The sequence below is a fragment of the Diceros bicornis genome, assembly GCF_020826845.1.
Source record: "Diceros bicornis minor isolate mBicDic1 chromosome 7 unlocalized genomic scaffold, mDicBic1.mat.cur SUPER_7_unloc_2, whole genome shotgun sequence".
NCBI classification, from domain to species: Eukaryota; Metazoa; Chordata; class Mammalia; order Perissodactyla; family Rhinocerotidae; genus Diceros; species Diceros bicornis.
The window spans coordinates 1,142,713-1,164,188 of record NW_026690921.1 but is presented as its reverse complement, the minus strand read 5'-3'; the positions used below and the strand labels follow the sequence as shown (position 1 = coordinate 1,164,188).

Sequence of the window (21,476 nt, the reverse complement as noted above, 5' to 3'; positions counted from 1 at the left end):
AGTTTACAGGTGCAGTTTTCGTCTTTACATCAGTGTTTGCGTGTGCATGTCCCTAGAGAACACTGAGATTTAAAAAGCTAAAGCAATGGAATTTCTATTTTAATTGATGTGAAGAAAACTAATCAAACTAATCCTACTATGTTTAAGGAGCTAAACCCAAACCCCTGTTGCGTTATAATATGCCACTGATTCCTGAAAATACTGCCTGTGTGAGATACAGTGGAAGGACAAACTAGGATGCACCTTGCCCTTTTAGTTAGCAAGCGATATGAAAATTTCATTTCCTCTGGTTTACTCTTTTGTAACCGTTAGTGTGCTAAAGGAATTAAATCTTAGAATGGTTTCCTATGTACAAAAGTTAAAATTAAAGAAAAACTATTAAATGGGAAAACATGGTATGTGTAAATTTCTGTTTATATTAGATAGATCTGTAAGATAGAAAAGTCTAACTTCAGAAGAGTCACTGCCAACACTTCTGGGTCCCCTCCAGCGCTGTTACTCCAGCCACCCCCAGTACACAGTTCTGATCATTCTTGAGCTTCCTGTTGGTGTTTCTTTATATAAAAACAAGCCATTGTGAATGCTTATATAAAAACCAAAAAAAATGTTTATATAAAAACAAGCCATTGAGAATGCATATTTTTGTACGCATGTTAGTCCTTGTAATGAGCGGTCAGACTCCACACGTTTTGATGTGTGCTGACAGCTTACGCCTCTCCTCTCCCTCTTCCCCTCGTGTCCACACCTGGACAAGCTGAGGAGAAAGTCCATAGGCTCCCTTCTCTGGCATTGGCTTTGGATCCAACCACACAATCCCCTGTCTGTGTGCAGAACTCTTGCCCTGGTCTCACCCCTGGCAAAGATTTCTTGCTTTGACCAAACTTTAGTCAGGCTCCTGAATCTTCTTGTAGGCCTGTCTGTGCACTTCCTTGTAAAATCCAGTTTTAGCAAGAACCTTGCTAAGTCAGTTTAACCAGAACCCACACCCGTATGTCTGATCGCCCTGGCCATCTGCTCAGGCTCCTCCTCTTCCTCCACCATCCCTCAGGTGGTGTCTGATCACTCTGGCCTGTGTTCCGTAAGAATCCTGTTAGGTCAGGTTAGCCAGTAACCCAACACTTGTTTTTTCTCTTAGTAATTTTCCATGCCCTGACCCCCACCATGCTGCCTTCGCCGTGAATTCCCACTCGCCCATGCTGCATTCAGAGGCGAGCCCAATCTCGTTTCTCCCCCACTGTGAATCCCATCATGGTGGTCTCTACGTATCACAGTGGTTCTGAATAAAATATGCCTTACCATCTTTGACAAGTGTCATTGAATATTTTTCTTTAAAACCCCCAACCACAATAAAAACCCAGGCCAGGCTCCTTTCCTTGCTCCCTCAAGCCATTTCAGAGCTGCTTGAGATTCTGGACCTGCTCTCCTGGGAGACCTCTATTATGTGAGTCATAAGACTTTTCCTAACTTCTGTGTGTGTGTGTGGAGAAAGGCACACACCAGCATCAGTCTCTACATGGGAACCACAGCACTTGCCAGTGAGCAGTCATATTTTGAAAGGAAGCTCTTTCTCTGAGTGGTAGGTTTCAACAGTGGGCTCAAAGTATTCAGTGAACCATGTTATAAACAGATGTCCTGTCATCCAGGTTTTGTTGTTCCATTTGAGCATTGACTTTAACTTAAAGTCACCAGATGCATCACACCTAACAAGAGAGTAAGCCTGTAGAAAGGCCCGGGGTGGGGGTGGGGTGGATTGGAGGGGGAGGGGAGAGAACAGGATCAGTTAGAGGAACCAGAGGTCAGAGTGTGAGACAGGAGTTGGAGAAGGGGCCAGAGCAGTCCGTAACAGCACAGCAGCCAGGTCAAGGCCCTGTGCACCAAGTCTGGGAGTCAGGACCTTCTCCTAATTGCAGTCAGTGGGGGAGCCCCACTTCTGGTTGGATCCCTGGGGGACAAGAAGGCAGTGTCTTACCACGTCTGTCTGTCCACAGTTCCCAGACCCTGGCCAGGGAGCACGAAGCACTGATGCAGAAGTACCTGCACCTGCTGCACATCGTGGAGACGGAGAAGACAGTGGCCAAGCAGCTACAGCAGCAGATCGAGGATGGGGAGATCAATATCAAGCGGCTGAAGGCAGAGGTGACTGCTGGCTAGGGGTGCAGATGAGGCTGGCCAGGGGGCCCAAGGCACAGGCCCAACACCTCACATTCCGGGCTCCTGCAGGATCGGGGGGCACATGACAGGCAGGGAGCCAGCTTCCAGTCACAGCTAGGCCAGCCTCCAAACTTAAAGTTAGTGATGCTGGCAGAGTGGGAAGGGCCTTAGTCAGATCTGAGTTCAGATCCTACCTCTGCCACTTGACAGTTGCAACCTGGAGTACGTCCCCCCATCCTCTGTCCCTGCATTCCTTCATCTATAAAACAGCCTTTCTCTACTTGCCTGACAAGAGTGTGAGGATTGAGTGAGGTTATTTATGGGCGAGTTTTTAATTACTCTGCTGATGACCACATTGACTAAGCATTCCCACATTATCAGCTGAAGTGTCCGAGGACACAGGGTCCTGGTAGGTCATCATAGTGTGGGCTCCTGGCTCAGTTCCAAGCAGTCGTTCCCTCTGACTGTTGTAAGAGCTCCTACAGGGGCTCACTGGACATCAGTCTGGAGGCCACACTGTTGCTAGGTTAAGCCTTCCAAAACTTCACTACTCAAAATGTGGTCCATGAAGCAAGAGCATGTTAGAAATGCAGAATCTCAGGCCCTGCCCAGACCTCCAGAATCAGAATCTGCACTTTCACAACATCCCAGTTGATTGCCATTTACATTAAAGCTTGAGAGGCGCTGGCTCTCTGTCCCTTAGACGCCCCTCACCAGCTGTCTACCCCAGCGCCGAATGATGTGATTGCCTCTCCCCCCTCATCTCACCATGCTCACCAGATGCTCAGAGCCATTTGGCCATGTCACACGAGGACCGTGGACGCTGAGCTGAGGACGGGAAAATGGAAACATAGATTCTAACCAGGTTCAGCTGCATGATTTGTAGGGCCTGAGGCAAGGGAAAAATGCAAGGCCCTAGGGAAGTCGACCTCCCCTTCTCACATCCCACCAACCCACCCATGGCAGACAGGCGACCCCCCAATATCAACCTCCAACCTCCTCTAACCTCTGTGCCATGATACACTTGGTACCTAGATGAGGGGTGGGCAAGAGGCCCATGCTGAGTCACCCACCTAGTGCCCAGGTATTGTCTCCTCCCCCTGCTCTGAGACAGCATTGGGTGTGCACTGCACCCACCCTTTCTGCACCTACCCCGAGGCCCCTGCAGAGGGTGGAGGGTGACTCACGGTGGGATGTGAGTCTTCCTGGCTGACTCAACCCATTTACTCCCAGACAGAGGGTAGAGGAGGTCATGGGTTCTGGGGTGCCAGCATGTGGGGAGCGAGCAGCTGAGAAACAATCCCAGGGAGGCAGCAGGAGGCAGGAACACATGAGGGCTGAGTCCCACTCCCCTGGGGCGTGCTCAATTGTTCCATCAGATGTTACTCCTGAAACACAAATTCAAAGAGAAATGGTTAAGAACTTCAAGGTGGCAACCACAGAACTTGAAGCCCCAAGCATGGGGCCTTCTGAGCATAGGACCCCATCACACGCCCTTGAAGCCAGCTCTGCCTGGAATGTTCAAAGATCTGAAATTGCCAATTCCATCTTATGGTGCCGCTGCCAAGCTCTGAACTATGGTCACATTAGCTTGGAACTTGAGTTTGAACAAAAGTTTCAGATTCCACACACCTCTTCTACCCTGCACCAGGCTCTGTCAGACATGCTTCCTTAGTCAGTCCCCACAACCATCCTCATAGGATCGAACGAGGAAGCAGGCTCAGAGAACTCAAGTCACCTGCCCAAGCTCACACAGCTGGGAGGTGGCAGAGGCAGGACTAGAACCCAGGTCTGCGTGTCTACTTGCCAGTCTTCCCACTCTACTCGTAGCCTCTTCCCACATGGCTCCTGGGATGGGGGCTTGTCCCGTGTCTAAACCATCTGGTTCATTCTGAGATCTAGCCTAGCCCTACACATATCCCTGAAACCAAGCTGAGTCCTTGCTAGGGACCAGGGAATAGGTCTAGGGACCAGTATCAAGTTAGTGGCATCATGATCAAGGGTGTTATTCACTCACTCACTTGTTCACTAACTGCCTAAGATCAGCTGACCACTGCCTAATCCTGTTCCCCAGGCTCCTCTTCCCTCAACACTCGGGGCTCCAGCCAGTGATCCCTGGTCATGAGCTGAGCACCTCTTGGCCTTTGCACATGCTGGGGCTTCTGTTTGGAGTGCCTCTGCCATCCCTAGGCTTCTCTGCCTGGTAGAATCCTACCAAGCTCGAATGCCTCCTCCTGGGGACTCTCATCCCAGAATGTGCTCCATGCCTCCTGCTCCAACGGCTTTCCCACTGTAAGCATGCCACATCAAAGCCAGCTCCTTGGGTTTCTGTACCCCACCAGGCATGGTGGGACCTCCATGAAGGCAGAGTCATTTATCACTCTGTCCCTTCTGCCTCTCACATAGTGGGTACTCTGTAGGGGCTTGATGAATGAATGGACATCAGGCTCTGTGGTAGACAGTAAAGAGATGGAAGTTCCTACCCTTAAGATCTGATTGTGGTAGAGTGTGCTTGGTGACATATTAGAGCTTGAGGAGTGAATCCAGGTAGATAATGAGTCATTTTATGGCCAAAGAGGGTATGGGTTCATGTCGCATATGGCCTTGAAAGATTTTGGGGGTTGGTAGGCCAAAGAAGGGGTGGGTGCAAAGGTCAGGGCCCTCTCTGGTGCTGGGGAGCACAAAACTGGTCAGTTTTGACTGAAAGTGTGTGTGTGCTTGTGTGTGTGTTTGTCAGTGTGGCAGCAGAGGCCTGTTTGGTGGGAATTTGGAGCAATGTTTCCAACTGAGTGCATTACTCTCCAGGGCAAATAAATTTTTTAAAGAAGACTTTGAAAGATCAGCTTGGTAAAGCTTTCTGGCTGTAGTCTCTCTCTCCCTCCCTCCTTCCCTCCTTTTCTCTCTTTGTCTCTCTGTCTCTCTCTCTCACACACACACACAGACATATCCTGCCGGGCAGAGGGCACCTGTGTGCTCTGGAGGGGCTCCAGGATGGTGAAACAGAGCCCATTTCCCAGGAAGTAGGCCATCAGGTAGGCAGGAGGCGCTGACGAGCCAAATAAGTGAGGAGTGACGCCCATGACAAAGACAGAGGGTCTTAGAACGTCAGAGCTGGGAGGGATCTGAGAACTCTGAGGTCCACAGAAGAGGAAGGGACTTATGCAAAGTCACTCTAAGGTCACTTCCAGCGCTGGAATCCAGGCTTAACCTTGGGTCTCCTGGTGTAGATCCTTGGCCTGTGGCTGACCCACAACTTATTCCTTCCTTGCTGGGGAGACGGGCCAGATAAAAGGTGCATGTTCGGGAACCACTGCGTCACCTGGATGGCTTCAAGCTCTCTTGGGCCACATTTGCTCTGATAGCCAGAAAAATTCCTCAGGCACCATCCCACATATTCCTGAGGATTTTCTAGGGTCTTCCATTTTCCTGGCCACATCTGACTTCCAATTCTGCTCTCCTGACTTCTTGTATCACTTCTCACAATGGCTGTCTTCACTCAGTCTTGACTGCTCCTTACCCCCGTGTGGTCACTCCATGTGTCCGTCAGGTGGAGCTAGATTCTACTGCAATTACAAACAACCCCCAAGTCTCAGTGTCTTAAAACAACAAAGATTGCTTTCTCTCTCACACTGTGTTCATTGTGGGTTCTGCTCCACCACATTCTCAGAGACAGGGACACAGGCTGACGGGGCTCCACCATCAGGAAATTCACTAGTCCCATGGCAGGGGAAGCAATGTGGCAAATGGTGCCTGACAGCTCTGCTCACATTTCATTGGACAAAGCGAGTCACATGACCACACCCGACTTCAGGGTCCTGGGCAGTACAGTCCTGCCCTGTCCCAGGAGGAGAACCAGAGTATCCACGAAAGCCCTAATGACATCCGACTGACTCCTCCTTCAGTCCCCAAGACCCCGACACTGGCAAGTATGGACCAGACTCTCTGAAAGGCTTAGATACAGTAGAGGGGGTTTCCAGTACTGAAACAGAAAATGGCTTACAGGTGAATAGAAGACATCCTTGCCCTCCTGTCACTCAGCCTTTCCTGCTACAGGGATTTCTTGCTGACCTCCTCTCCTGACACTGACCTCTCTCCACATGCTTCCAACTGCCATTTTGTTGGTGGTGGGAGTGTTCATAATCCCTTTATCTGTCAAAACCCTCGCCCCCGTCCAGTGATGTACCAGAGCTGGCTCATATCAACTTGCAAGTTGGTTGTGAAATTTTCAAGAATCTTGCAAGCTTGTTATTCACCCTTTGGTAGATTAAAATGGGCCAAGGTAAGAATGTTTACACCATGGAAATCGGCCAGTGCTACCAGTCAGAGTTTTTCTTTCAGAGAGCTGGTCGTTAATCCTTTACCAATATACCCTTGTCTACACCTTTTTTGAGGACCAGCTAAATACTTTGCTGGGCCCAGTGCAAAATGAAAATGCAGGGCTCTTAAGAATTTCAAGGCAGCAACAGCAGAGCCTTAAACCAGGCATTAGGCCCTTCTAAGCAGGCTGTGCACAGGTCACACATCGAGGACACTGGCCCTGTCTCTACTCCTTCTATACTCTCCACCCCCAGAGCCCGCACCCACAGCCATCTCTCCCTAGAGGTAACAGGAGATCACACCCAAACAAAAGTCTGCACAAAATTTATTATCGAAACTATCCAGCTCTGCTCAGTCTCTTCTCTTCCATCTAAACAGCCCTCTTGGGCCCCATCTTTGGTAATCAAAAAGCTCCAAGGACCATCTAAAGCAACGGGACCATCCTCCTCTAGGAAGAATCCTCTGCTTCTCTAGAATCCTCAGTTTGCCACCATTTCATTGTTTTAATAGCTATTTTTCTCCCATTTATGATTGGAAGTAAGTTGGGATGGCTTAGGCAGCCCTAAAGGGCAGGGTAGGAGTTTAGAGACGGTTGTGGTATTTTCCTGGCTTGGGAGCACTCAGAATCCTGGAAGGCTGACTCTGCAATAAACTGCAGCGATCTTAATTCATGGTTTAAGGTAAAACTGTAGCCGTGGAATCAGGGTTGCAAACCAACTTTGACATAGAGAGGGCCGCCTTGACCCCTTCTGAGGCAGCCCCTCTGCAGGGCCCACTCTATGCCTTGAGTCCTGTTTCCCATGTTCCTCCTGCCATCCACACCCCTGCTGCCCTGCACTCAACACCCTGTCATACTCTGCATCTTTGTTCACACCATCCCCTCTGCTCCAATTCCTTCCATCCTATAGCACACCTATTGGGCACCTTTTTTTTTTTGTGTGTGAGGAAGATCAGCCCTGAGCTAACATCCATGCCAATCCTCCTCTTTTTGCTGAGGAACACTGGCCCTGGGCTAACATCTGTGCCCATCTTCCTCCACTTTATATGGGACGCCGCCACAGCATGGCCCGACAAGCGGTGCGTCGGTGCAGACCCGGGATCCAAACCTGGGCCGCCAGCAGCGGAGTGTGTGCACTTAACTTCTACACCACGGGGCCAGCCCAGTTGGGCTCCTTTTTTGTCCTGCAAAACCTCTGGGTAGCGCTTGTGGCTTCCATGGTGAGACCCTCCCACTGCAGTAGGGGCACACCTCTGTTCTGGCCTCACCTTGTTGGAGTATAAGTTACCTCTGTGGGTATCTGACACCCTTCTTAGGCTGGAAGCTCCTCCAGGGAAGGGATCTGACATCCACCTCCGGCTGTGTCTCACCCATGCCCAGCATGGTGCCCACCACAGAGACTCCATCAGGACATGCTGACAGGATTGGCGCAAAGGGAGACAGAGATGGGCATCTCTTAGGCTTGTAAGAGGCCAGAGGGGATGGAGAATGAAGGAGAGAGAACTGAGTTGTGTGGCAGCTGTTGGAAAAGCAAGAAGTACAGAGATGTTTAGCAAAACCTTGACTGCTAATAAACAAGAGAAAACCCTGGACTAATTCCCCCATCAATGACTGCACTGACTAAATGCATTCTGGATTAAAGACACTGTCTCCAGACAGGGGACTGGGGTGTGGCAGGAGCCAATGAGCAGTGCTGCTAATGGGTGTGGCAAATGAGGATTTGCCTCTGATGGGCCAAGAAGGCCAGACTGTTGGATGGCAAGTGGGCAGGGCTCAGCTGAGATGCCAGGCATTGAGCCAGGTTGGGTAGCCAGAGCTGGACTCTAGCAGGCGAGTTGGGGTGTAAGCCCGAGTCCCAACTCTCCATCGCCATCGTTGACAAGGGTCAACTGAGCTAGCCTTGGACGTCAGCCAAGCCAACCCGGATCCAAAGCAAATGCATCCCCAGAAGGGACCTGCAGGGTAAGAGAAAGGCAGCCTCTGCGAGCCCAGCAGGGCTGGGGCTCTTGCCTCCATCCTGACACTGGTTCATAGCAGGGATGGGCTGTGGCCCAAGGCTTCTGCAGGGTCCCCAGGCTCACAGCTCTCCAGAGCTTTGCCCACCTGGCCCGATCTTTAAATCCGACTCCCAGACTACTGGTGTTGCCTGTGCAGGGAGCAGAGCGCCTGACCTGACTGCGTCTGGTTTTTGCTCTGGTCCCTGTGGAGTAGATGTCCTGTAGATGTCTCTGAGAAGAGCGCCATCAGTTTTACATACAGACTACTTTTACCCACACACTCACCCACACACACACACACCACCATCCTAAAGAGAAAAGGATACCACGTCCAAATCCCAGAACTGGCAAAGAGAGCAGACTGGCATGGGGGTGATGACATCAGGGCAGTGAGGGTGCTGACTGGGCATCCACGTGTCTCTGAGCTCTGCACAAGCCTGTGTGTGTAAGTCTCTTAGCTCTTTAGAGGTCAGATCCAAGAACAGCCATTATTTCATGTGCCAAGGTTCTCAGAGAATCGAAAAAATAGAAAAGCCTGCATCGGCCCTGAATATTTCTCCATTAGATATTTTCAGCCGCTCTTCAAGCACAGGCCGGGGTAGTTTTAGCAACCCGGAAGTGGACAGAGGGTAACTGTCCCATTTTGCTTTTAAAGTGCTCCATTCGCTCAATTGTCAGAGCCCATGCATCCTGCGGTTCAGCAAGTGGCCTTGAGGGGACAAAGCCACATGCCCTGAAAAGGGAGCAGAGCTGGCTCTGTGGCACATTTGTGATTTCCTGAGCTACTATCTTTGGATGTGTGCCACTTAGCTCAGAGGTGTCTCTGCGCCCACTCAGCACTTTCCACCCCCTGCTCTTGTTGTACTGCGCGAGTGAGACCCCAGGTGGGGGTTTGCCCTCAGGGCACAAACTGCTGTGAGAAGGCACAGTCCCCTGTGACAGCTCCCCTTGGAGGACAACACTAGGGGCCTCCAACAGCCAAAGTGCTGGGTCATCACAGAGAGATGGAACAGAGAGCACACATGGAGAATGGGACCAGTAAGGGGCATCTGATGTGGCAGAGAAAGACAGAGACCACTGCAGGGAGATGGGGACAGGCTCCTAGGCTGGGGCTACCCTGACTCCTGGAGGGGTTCACTCTTTCTCTCTGGGCTTGTTTTCCTGTCCACAAATGGAGTGCATGACAGGGTCCCTTTGGCTTCCCCTCTGTCATTCAGCTGAAACCCCAGACACATTGGGGAGGTTCCCAGGTCCCCAGGGAGGTAGGAGCTGGGAGTGATGAGCAGGGGCAGAGGAGGAACAGTTGGGAGGGGAGGGGGCTGCAGGAAGTAGAAGAAGTCTCTCTGGCATCCTTACAGCTCATCCTGGGAGAGGAGACTCGGGCTGTGTTCTGGAGCTGGCTGGCTGGGGAGTACGGGCGGGGAAGAGGGTGCTGGGAGGGGAGCCATGGCAAATGTGGCTGCCAGGGTTGCTCAGGGGCCCCTTACCCAGCCTGGTGCTAAACTGACAATGAGAAGGCATGTTCCCCAGGTCTCTTTAGGTGGTGACAGAGCAGGTGCTTGGGAGAATCCAGGTGTTTTTGCTTTTCTAAGTTTCCCCCCAAAAGGGAGTGGTGGAGAGCTAGCATTTACTGAGCACCTTCTCTGCACCAGGCCCTGTTTTGAGAGGTTCAGGGGATTCGATTGGAGATGTAAAAGAAACTTGCCACTCCAAACAAATGGACTGAAGGTATATTTTATTATACAGAAGAGAGTAAAGGTGATAGTCCGCAAACAGATCCGAATAGGTCAAATAATAAGAGGGAAAAACACTAGCTCAATTGGAAAGGGAAACATCGACATCGACTGAAGGGAAATGACACAAATCAATCAGAAATTCAGACACCAGGTTGACTGAAAAGAGTACACATCAGATTGGTTACTCACAACATCCACTCCCCACTGCTGGGAGAGTGCCTTCAATTGACATGGCTGGGCGGGAATCCAATCATCAAAAGTCCTGGGCCAGGTGTCCCCTTCACAGGTGAGACTCTCACCAGGCCTCAGTCTCCAGCGGTTTATATAGCGTCAGTAGTTTTCAGAGTAAACAGTTACAGAGTTTACAGAGCAAGCATTCAGTGTTCCCATGCACAAATGGTTATCAGTGGCATATGTGCACTGAGCCTCCTGGTTATTGTCCCAGCCTGGCAGTTGTGCATGTGCATTGTTTTCCCTGGTTATGGTCCCAGCCCAGCACAGATGGCCAGTCTGTCCCAGGCTACAATGCCCAAAGGACCTTGAGATGTTACAAATTGCAACTATCTCCGTGGGAGAAAGGCCAGTTCCCACCACACAGAAAGCAGCTTTATATTTCTTTGTGTGCTGGTGGCTGTAGGTCAATGGAACGGCCAAACATGGCTGCACTCATGTCAAGACAGGCCCTCAAATTGTCCCATTACTTGCAGGAGTGACCTCATTTCACCTTCATATTTTACAGAAAAGAGGTTTTCTGAGGTTCAGACATGTTAGGCATCTTGCTAGAGGTCACACAGCTGAGAAGCAGCTGCAGAAGAAGAAGCAGCATAGGGCAGATTTGAGCCTGCTCTGTGTGGGTCTCAAGCCCTAGCTCTTTTCACATCATCAGTGGCATTTCCTCTGAATTCTCCAGAGCCCTGAGTTCCTCTAAGATCCCTCAGGGTCACCCCAGCAGGTGGGCACTGAGGGTGCCAGGAAGGCTGGCAGTGAGAGCAGCTCCTGTCCTCTGCCAGCTTCTGGGGTGTGTGACCATGTTTAGAAAAGCTTGTGTTTGGTTTAGTGCTCTGCTGTCACCATCTTGAAATTTTGTCATTTTTTAAAAAGGGGTCCTGCTTATTTGCTCTGCACTGGACCCCACAAATTACATAGTGTATCCCGCTGATGAGGTTTTCACATAAGGTGTCACATGAGAAAGACATTTGCTGCTAGAGTCCCACGGGTGGTGGCAACCTCTGCCCTCTCCCTGGGCCCCTAAGCTCTGCTGGACTTGGGGGCGGGGAACCCTTGGAGGGGCAGGAACTCCATGGCCGGAGCTTACCCTGTGCCTCCTCTGTCAGTGAGGCCATCGTGTGTTTGCACCAGGTCTCTACCAAGGCCTGAAGGCCTGCATCTCCAGCTGGCCCACTGGGGCCTGGGTGAGCAGGAAGCCCTGGCAGAGGTCCCCAGCCCCACCTGCACCCAAATCCACCTGAGAAGTCCCTCTCCAGGGTCCACTCCTCCAGGCTGGCGGCACTTCCATCCTCCCGGGGTGTAACAGCGGCCCCTTAAAAACACACAGAATCCCTCAGAGGGAGCAGAAGAGGAAAGACAAGTTGGCAAGCTGTTTTTCTAGGACGAAGCGAGGTATTTTTAGTTTCTTATCTACTTTTCCCCTTTTAAAAATTATATATATGAACCCATTTGAGAAAATTTGACAATCTAGGAAAGCAGAAAATGTTAAAAGCTATAACAGCCATAGTTCTGCTTCCCAAAGAAAACCACTGTAAAGACTTTGGTGTGTTTTCTTCAAAATTTTTTCTGTGCACAGGTCTTGGGGTTTTTACCCCCATTTTATTTACATAATGTCACAGGGGCCGGCCCGGTGGTGCAAGTGGTTAAGTGCATGCACTCTGCTGCGGTGGCCTGGGGTTCGCTGGTTCGGATCACGGGTGCGCACCGACTCACCGCTTGTCAAGCCATGCTGTGGCGGCATCCCATATAAAGTGGAGGAAGATGGGCATGGATGTTACCCCAGGGCCAGTCTTCCTCAGCAAAAAAAGAAAAAAAAAGAGGAGGATTGGCAGATGATAGCTCAGGGCTGATCTTCCTCACAAAAAAACAATAATAATAATAATGTCACACATGAATATTGAATTTGAATCTTGATGTGTTTTTTTTTACTTAACATTATAGCACAAATGTTTTCTCATGCTGAAAGTATGCTTTTTGATGGCTGTATGATGCTCCAGTACCTGTGAGCATGCCCTCATCCATGCAGCCATCTCCCATCATTGGCTCTTAAAGTTGTTGCAACTTGTTGCTACTACAAACACTCATCTCTGCATCTGAAATGTTCATATGGGAGAGCATCTCCTTGGGACAGGTTTCCAAAAGTAGAATGACTGAAATAAAAGGTAGAAGCACAGTCAAGGCTCCCACTCCGTCCACCCTGCGTCACTGCTCTCCGAGCTGGCTGTACCGCCATGACGGCCCCAAGGGCTCCACAGCAGGACCCCTGCATTGCGCCTCTCCCATACTGAGTGTGACATTTTGTTGTTCACTTCCCTAAGTCAGAGAGCCCCGCTTTTCTCCAAGGTCACAATGAGAAGAGGCCCTAGAAGGACGAGGTCTGCACTTCCTGTAGTTGCGTGGTTGAAGGTGCTGTCCCTTGGGTAGTGGAATGCCCTGCATAAGCTCCCACTTAGAGTTCATCGCAAAGAAAGCACATTTTTCTTTTTTAATGGAGTTTGTAAGCAGAGGTTTCAGTGGGTCCATCCCTGCCAATCAAATACTGAAGGACAGGTTTGGGGAGATTGGCTGGTGTTTCAGGGGCTGGAAGGCAGGGTGTTGTGTATCCAGGAGATTGGGACAGAGCGGGCCAGCAGCAGACCCAAGTTGCTGAACCAGGGGAGGCATGGAAGGACAGGGACACATGGATAAAGGGACAGACAGCTGATGGGACGTGACTCGGGAGGACATGTCATATGGGGGAAGCCCTGGAATGGGGGACTCAGGAGACCTGGTTCCAGGCCAGCTATTGACTCACCTTATGACCACGGATGGGTCACTTCTGTCACTGGTGGGGCACTCTGGGAGGGAGGCCTCTTGGGAGAGCCAGGGCCAAGGGGGATGTGGAGCTGCAATTCAGTTACCACAGAGGCCTCAGCCGAACCCCCAAAGCTCCGGAGCTGAGTGGCCCTTCAGACCCTCAGGCGGCGAGGCACACCACAGCACCCACAACAGCCCTCTCTGACCTTCCAATACACAGGTGTTGGACTAGACACGGCCACATCTCTATAAAGATCTGTGACTCTGATGCAGTCCCGATGCCTGGGGCCACCTATCTGGCCCTGGATAGGGCAGTGGTGCCAGAGTCATCCACAAAGGCAAGGGTGTCTCTGGGTGGGAGCTCTGAACCTGGACCTGACCTCCGTGGGTGGGGCTGGGTGACCGAGGGCTTGTGGGGCATCTCCCGAGCAGGTCCGTTGGCCATCCTGCTGCTGATGGTCAATTTCTATCAGGAGTTGGTCTCCAGCCACCAGTACAGCCTGCAGATCCTGGCCCACTGCAAGCAGAACAGCGACGTGACTTTGACAAGCTGCTGAAGCACTATGAGGCCAAACTGACTGCAAGGAGAGGGTGCTGGAGGCCTTCCTCACTGACCCCATGTTCCAGCTGGCACCTAGCCCTGTCCTTGAGGGCGCATGCCTGGGGAGCCTACTGGGGACCAGGGCAGTGAGGGCCCTAGCTGGGAGGAAGCCACACCTGGGGGCACCAGGGGGCCATGGCCGGGACAGCCCAGGCCCTAACAGGCCCCAGCTCTGGGCTGCCTGGAGAATGGGGTTAGAGCCAGACCCTGACCCAGCGGATGGCAGGCCTGTCCAGCTCCACAGAGCAGGCAGTGTGGGAAGGTGAGGGGGAGCTCCTGGTCCTGAGCCCACTTCCAGGCCCTTCCTCCTGCTAGCTTAGAGCCTCAAGCTTTGGGCTCTTGGCCCAGACAAGACCCTGGAAGAGGCTCCACGTTAGAGTCTGAGATCAAAAGTGCTGTGGGTGTCTATCCTCAGCCCTGCTGGTGGGAGTGCTGGGAGCTGAGAGAACCATTCTCTGTCTCCTTTGTCTCTCTCTCCCTCGCTACGTTGCTGCTCTGTCTCTGACTTGCTTCATCACTGTCTCTCTCCTTGCCTCTGTCTCCCTGTCCCTCTGTCCTTCCCCATCCTTGCCTCTGTCCCTGACCCCTGCCTCTCCCTGCTGCAGATTCCCAACACATTCTGACACTGCACGAGCTCCTGGCCCACTTTTCATCAGCACATCGAGCCAACAGCCTGGACGACGCCAGGGCTAAATTGGGGGGGCTGTCTGGGTGAGCCCGGCTCCCAGGTGCCCCCACCAATGGACAAGCCAGGACTGAGGATGCTCCCCAGTGGGAGTTTGCTGAGCCCCAGATGGTAAAATCTCTTGTTCAGGTTAGGATCCCAAGGGGTGGTGGTTGGGGGACCCCCAGCCTGCCCCACCTGGAAGCAGGGCCCCTGGAGCAATCTGAGGAGTTCACAGCTCAAGCCCAGGGGAAAGTTGGTGGGATGGTGTGGGTGGTGTGCTGTCCCTGGCACAGATGGGTTTCGAGGAAGGGCCCTGAGCACTCACGTGGGCCCATCTGCCAGGACGGGGATCCGCCCAGTGACTCGCAGGCACTCTGCCAACTTCCCCTGTTCTCCAGTGTCAGTGTGTCACAACGTGTGGTATAGGAGCCCCAGAGGGGAGCCTGGGTGATGGGCCTTCATGTACCCAAGGCTGCATTCAACAGCAGGCAGTGTCATGGGTGGACAAGCCAATGACTTGTCCAGTGTCAGAGGCCCCAGCCCTCTGGTCAAGGCCCCTCTGCTGCCCCTCTTTCTGTTCCCAAAGCCCAGAGGGAACCTTCCTCTGCCAGGGCAGAAATAGAGGGACCAGGGAAGAGGCCACTACAACAGCCCAGGCAGCAGTTGACGGTGGCCTGCACCAGGTGGTGGCACTGGAGGTGAGGAGGAGGTTCAGATTCTGGGTGTGTTTTGAAGATGGAACTAACAGGAGTTTCTGATGCATTAGATGTGAGGTGAGAGAAGATGGGACTCAAGGGTGATTCCAGAGTTTTTGGCTGAGCATGCAGAAGGTTGGAGTTACTGCTAACCGAGATGGAAAAACTGGCAGGATGGGTAGGTGTGGAGGGGAAGTCTTTCTTGCTTCACTGGAGCTTGACTGGGGGCATGTTGAACTTGAGATGGACAACAGTGGTGGAGGGGACAAGAAGGGAGGAGGGCGTTTGAGTCTGGAGTGTAAGGGAGCGAGCCATTCGGGAGCCATCAGCTCGGAGATGGTATTTAAAGTCATAAGACTGGTGAGATCACCAGAGGAGTGAGTTTAGGCAGGATCGAGATGTGTACCAAGAGCTGAGCCCTGGGGTCTCCACTTTGTGCAAGCCAAGAGATGATGAGCAACCTTGTAGTCAGTGATGGGCTGCCAGAAGCTGCAAAGGAGGGTCGGTCTGCAGCGTGTAGGGTCTAGTCCCCAGACCTGCCAACCACTCAGTGCCCTAAATGGCTTCCTGAGTCCAGCAAAAGGCAGCCAGTAAGGCCACGTCTCCCAGCTGGGCAGAGGGAGGACCAGGCTGGAGCAGGACAGGGCACTTGCCCCAGAGTGGAGGTTCATTCAGGGAGCAGATGTAATCAGAGTGTGATTGCAGACTAACAAAAAGCATTGTGGGGTGGGGACCCCAGTCCTCTCCTGCCCCAAGGAGCCAAATCCTGTACACTTCCCCAAGGAGAAGACTTGGGGCTCCAACGAGGCTCCTTGTCCCTGCGGGATGCCCTATCCCGGTGTGGGCAGTGGTGAGGAAGCTACATGGGTGCCAAGACGTTTGTCCCAAGACCCTGATCCCCTTTCCCGAAGCCTACTCGTCTTTTGTCCCACCTGATCACCTGCACCTGGCCTGAACACAGCCCTAGTGACACAGATGAGGGTTTTCCTGTCGCCCTGACAGCAGCCCTTTCATCCTCCTCTCTCCCTCCCTTGGGGGACTGAGGAAAGCTCCCAGCCGGGCAGGAAGCCAGCAGATAACAAATCCTCCCTGGCTCTGCTCAGAAACACTCCTCCCCTGGGGCTGACTCTCTCCTACCTCTGGCCTTTGTCCCGCTTTTTCTCCTGAACCTCATCTCTTGGGCTCACTGTAACCCAGGTCGTCAATTCCAGCTCCCCCGGCAGACTGCGGCCCTGGGCACTCCTCCCCAGCTGCGGTGACAGTGTGGCTCTCAACACAAACCCCAGCAGGGGCTGGCAGCAGTCCTGAGCAGCTGCATCTGGCACTTGTCTAACAGTGAAACTAGTGTTGCTACTGTGGGATCGCCCCCTTGTTTGTAGCAAATACAGCCCTCCTCAGCAAAATCCCCACCCTCGTCAAAAGAAATGGTTCTGCTTACCTTTGCTAACCTGCAAAAATGAGTCCATATCCAGGGAACTAGCATATCCTTGAAAGGTGCCTCCCTGTACCCTGTCCCTTCCAGAAGAGGGCTAGGGCCTGGGCTGCTGAGAAGAGAGTTGCTGGGATGGAGGGACTGAGGCTCCTAAGAAAGAGACCCCATCTCCATGCTTCAGTCTGATAACCAGAAAACAACGATAACAGTAGTTTTATAATAACACCTTTGCAACCAGTGATACTAGAAACAGTGATCACTGCCCTTTACTCAAGCACCTGCCATATGCTGGGCCTGAGGTCAGCACGTGAAATGCATTCTCTTCCATCCTCATCCGACCTTCTACAGATGAGCAAACTGAGGGTCAGAAGGGCCCAGTCATTTGCTCATCACGCTGAGTTCGTTAATCACCGATCCAGCTCGACCAGTGTCATCTCTCACTGCTGGGAGAGTTAAGTTGGACAGTGTCTACTAGAGAACTTCGTTAAGCCACGCATATTAACCAGCCCTCTTGGTGATCTGGTCGTGGTTGTAGAATTTGAGGCATCAGTAGACAAATAAGGGGTTTTGTACTTTTCTTGGAGTAGGTGGAGTACTTTTTCCAGACGCTCCTCCCGCCAAAATTACTAACTTCCTAAGACTCCTGAAAACCCATCAAGGCTCTTAGCAAAGTTGGCAACTCAAACACCTCTTTTCCCAGCAATGCTAGTTTTAAAAAGCAGTTAAATGGCGCCACCTTCTGGAGGAGGGGTGTTGCGGCAGTCAGAAGATGACAAATAAGAGTGTTGTCATTATTCTCAGATTGAGGGGCAAGGTGTGTCTTGCTCCCCCCAAGACGTGCTGGAGCCTACTGGAGTCAGTCTTTCTGTGAGCCAGTGGGATTGCCAGGTGTTCCAAAACTAAGCCATTCCAGGGCCTGAACATTAAGGAAGCAACTGTATAAAGTGCATTGGGGGAGGGATGGAGACAGTAAGTGCAAAGGCCCTGAGGCAGGATGGGTGGGTGGAGTTCTATGGATGGAGATAAGGCCAGTAGTGGTGTGGGGGGCAGAATAGTGAAGAAAGGTTCTTTCCTCTACTCCGGTCCTCCTCCTAGTTTTTCCATCTCTGTTCCACGAGGTTTAGACTTTTAAATCAGACCTGTTTTCTAGCTATTAATCTCCATTTCCTTCACTCTGAAATAAGAACACCTTTCTCTTTGGCCTGTCAGAAGGATGATGTGAGCTTATGCCCATAGAGTGCCCAGCACGGTGGTCATTCAATATGCATTCTCTCTCCCCCTTTGTGACCACAGGCTCCACCTGAGAATCCTGGGTGCCAGGCCTTCTTCCTAGGTCTGGCCAGAGGCCCAGCATTCCCTTCTCCCTGAGAGACGGGGGCAGCCTGTCTCTGACTTATTTTCTGTCCCCACAGGATAATGCACAATGAAGTAAATGAGACAGAGAGCATCCAGGAAAACATAGCCATGGAGGGCATGATGGTCGAAGGCTGTGAGACCCTCCTGGACACCAGCCAGACTTTTGTGAGATGGGGCATGGCACCCTGCCTCCCCCCAACATCAAGGTAGGCCCCAGCAGTGGTGGCATTCGGGGACACCACCAGTTGGTTTGGCTCCCATGTGCCAAAATCTGCCAGCGTGATTGCGGAGTATTCCGGGGCTGCTGGAGGAATGTGACAGCTGTATGTAGATGTCGGTATCTGCACACATGGATGCAGATATTACTGGTTTTCACAGTGCCCTTCTCTCCAGATGTACACATGATTCTTCCCAGATGCCCTTGATGTGTCTGTGGATGTCATAGTAAACACTGACATGTCCTTTTGGGGAGAGAGGAGTGGAGGATGAGGACCGATACTGATTGGCCCCATGAATCACAAGCATGTTCAGCATCTGAGGGGAAGTCGTGTGGGTCAGTCCCTCTGTCCCTTGCTCATCATCCTTGGCCCCTTGCAGGAGGCTGTGATCACAGCGGTTCTCACGGGTAGGAGTTTTCCTTCACCCTCAGCCTCCACTTGCCTTGGGAGCTGTGTTTGAGAGGCACAGCCCTGTGAGGGGGCAGCTAGAGGCTGTGACTGAGGGGACTGACTTCCAACTTGGAGACGTTAGAGCTGCACGACATTTGAGGTCACCTCTTCAGATTCCACTTGCTGTGGGACCCTCAGCTTCTGCTTACATGCCCCCGAGGTGACCTCCACCTCAGATGGGCCTCCTGAGTTCCTTCTATCCAGCCCTGGAACACTCTGAGCAGATGAAAAGCTCAAAGGCTGTGCAGCTGCCTTTGGCCCCTGCTGCCCTTAGCAAGGGTATCGTCGACTTGAAGTTTTGTCCTGAACCCCTGTGTGTGGCCCCCTGTGCCCTTTCCCTAGGCCGACCCTGTGACCTGCTGAGTGCAGGGCCATCCTCCCTGTGTCCGGCCCCCTGTGCCCTTTCCCTACGCTAACCCTGTGACCGCTGAGCGCAGGGCCATCATCCCTGTGTCCTGGCTCCCCCTGAGCTGCATTGGGCCTAAGCTGGAAGTGACCAAAGAATGACCTCTCCTGGGGTGGGCAGTGTCACCACAGTCTAGGAATCTGCTCCATTGCCCTGAGCCTAAGCATTTCCTCCCCTCCTGATGGGCTGGGCTGGATGTGGAGAACAGACAAGGGAGCCCAGCAAGGTTCCAGGCAGTGATGGACATGGGCAGAAGGCAGAGTGGTGGCTCAGAGCAGGCCTGGGGAGATGGAGCGTCAGGGAGGGCTTTCCGAGGAGGCATCACTGGAGTCGAGTCTTGAAGGGTAAGTAGGAGTGCACAGGGTGGATGGGGTGAAGGAAGGGCCTTCCAAGCCAAGGAGCAGCACTCAGGAGCCACAGGTAACTTGCCCTGGAACTAGAGTGGGAGCAGAGAGGGGAGGTGATGGGAAGGAGGGAGAAGAGCTGGAGCAGCCTGCTGGCGGGCCTTGAAGGCCTAAGTCCCGAGGACAGTGAGGAGCTGGCGGAGTAAGTGGGGAGAGGAGGCCTGGAGCATGTCTTAGGGGAGCTGGGTTGGCAAATGGGTTCATCACAGTCCCCTGCTCTGCCCGGGAGTGGCTTTGGAGAGCACATTGTCGAGGACTGGGGGCTCTGCAGCCCAGCACGTCGTGACTGATTGGTGATGTCTGCTGCGGCTGTGTGTGGCAACAGGTGCCCTGTGTCTCTTGCTCATCCCTCTGGGACAGAGCCAGGTCCACACTTGTTCAGCCTCCTGCTCACCCGACCCAACCCTAAAGAGGTACAGCCTTTTAGATACAGGCTACAACCTTCCTTAGAGAGGGAGTACAAACAATACCCTAGTTGGCCTAAATTCAGCTACAAATTAAGAAAGCCTTCAGGTTCAACAATATACTTATCTTAATTTCAATCACAGAAACTAACTCCTAATCTAATGCTGCATTAATCTATTAATTCATAGAAGTAGTACTGTTACTATGAGGAACAAGAATTATTTCTCCTTGCATAATCTTATATCAGAACAGATAATCACCGAAAGTTGACAATAAAATAAATTCAACCCAATAATCATTTATTACATTAATCATTAACCCAACACAGGTAGGCATTCAAGGAAAGATTTCAAAAAGTAAGAGAAATTCGGCAAACACAGCCCCCACCTCTTTACCAAAAGCATCTCCTCTGGCATTTCTGGTGTTACAGGCACTGCTTACCCAGTGACACGGTGTAAAGGCTGCAATGACTGGACCCTGCAAAGGCAGCATCATCATTTGTTGTCTAAATGAGGGCTTGTATGAACGGCCACTCGAGGGTTTTACTCTCTCTTACCTTTAATCAGTGATATTGACCTTTCCCTGAAGAGGCGGGAATGAGAAAATAAGACGAGAAGACCCTATGGAGCTTCAATTCATTAAAAAAAAAAACAAAGGTAAGCCAAATCAAGGGATAACAAAACTTAAATGGACTAACAATTTTGGTTGGGGTGACCTCAGAGAAGAAAATAACCTCTGAGTCATTAAAATCTAGACCAGCTAATCAAAATATTTTATCACTTATTGATCCAAAATGTTGATCAACAGAACAAGTTACCCTCGGGATAACAGAACAATCCTATTCTAGAGTCCATATCCTCAATAGAGTGTATGACCGCGATGTTGCATCAGGAAATCCCAGTGGTGTAGCCACTATTAGTGGCTCATTTGTTGAACGATTCAAGCCCTGGTGAATTCAAGCCCTGAATTCAATCTGAATTCAGACCAGAGTAATCCAGTCGGTTTCTATCTATTCCATATTTCTCCCAGTACGAAAGTGCAAGAGAAACAAGGCGTACTTTAAAAAATCACATTCAAACTAATAGATGATGTAATCTTAATCTAATATATATGTGTATATAGCCCTGCCTATGAACGGGGTTTGTTAGGGTGGCTGATTAATTGCATAAAATGTAAACCTTTATAGCCAGAGGTTCAATATTTCTCCCTAACAGCATGTTCATAATCAATCTTCTTTTATTAATTGTCCCCAATCTACTTTCCATAGAATTCCTTACACTAATTGAATGAAAAGTATTAGTTTATATATGACTCTGTAAAGGACCACATCATTGGCCCCATGGTCTGTGGAGACACCAGTATTTACATCAGTGTCACAAGGCCATCAGCTGGAGTTCACATTGGAAGATGTACCCAGGAAGACACCCTACAAAGGACCCACTAGCACACAACTGAACAAGTCATGTGGACTTTTGTCGATGACCTAGTATTTAAAATGGTAAGATAAAGATGCAGGACTCTAAAGTGTTCATGGAAATGCTGAATGCACAATTCAGAAACAAAGAATAATCAACAAGGTAAACCAACTACAATAGATTTATAATTGCTTACATGTACAC

At 51.3% G+C, this 21,476-nt stretch overlaps 1 long non-coding RNA gene across 1 annotated transcript; it reads left to right on the top strand.

Moving 5' to 3' along the window:
• The first annotated feature begins 1,982 nt into the window (after positions 1-1,982).
• On the top strand, positions 1,983-20,705 carry LOC131402313 (uncharacterized). The gene is made up of 3 exons (XR_009218517.1): positions 1,983-2,136; positions 18,031-18,180; positions 20,424-20,705. It is a non-coding gene; the product is annotated as an uncharacterized LOC131402313 (long non-coding RNA).
• The last annotated feature ends 771 nt before the right edge of the window (positions 20,706-21,476 follow it).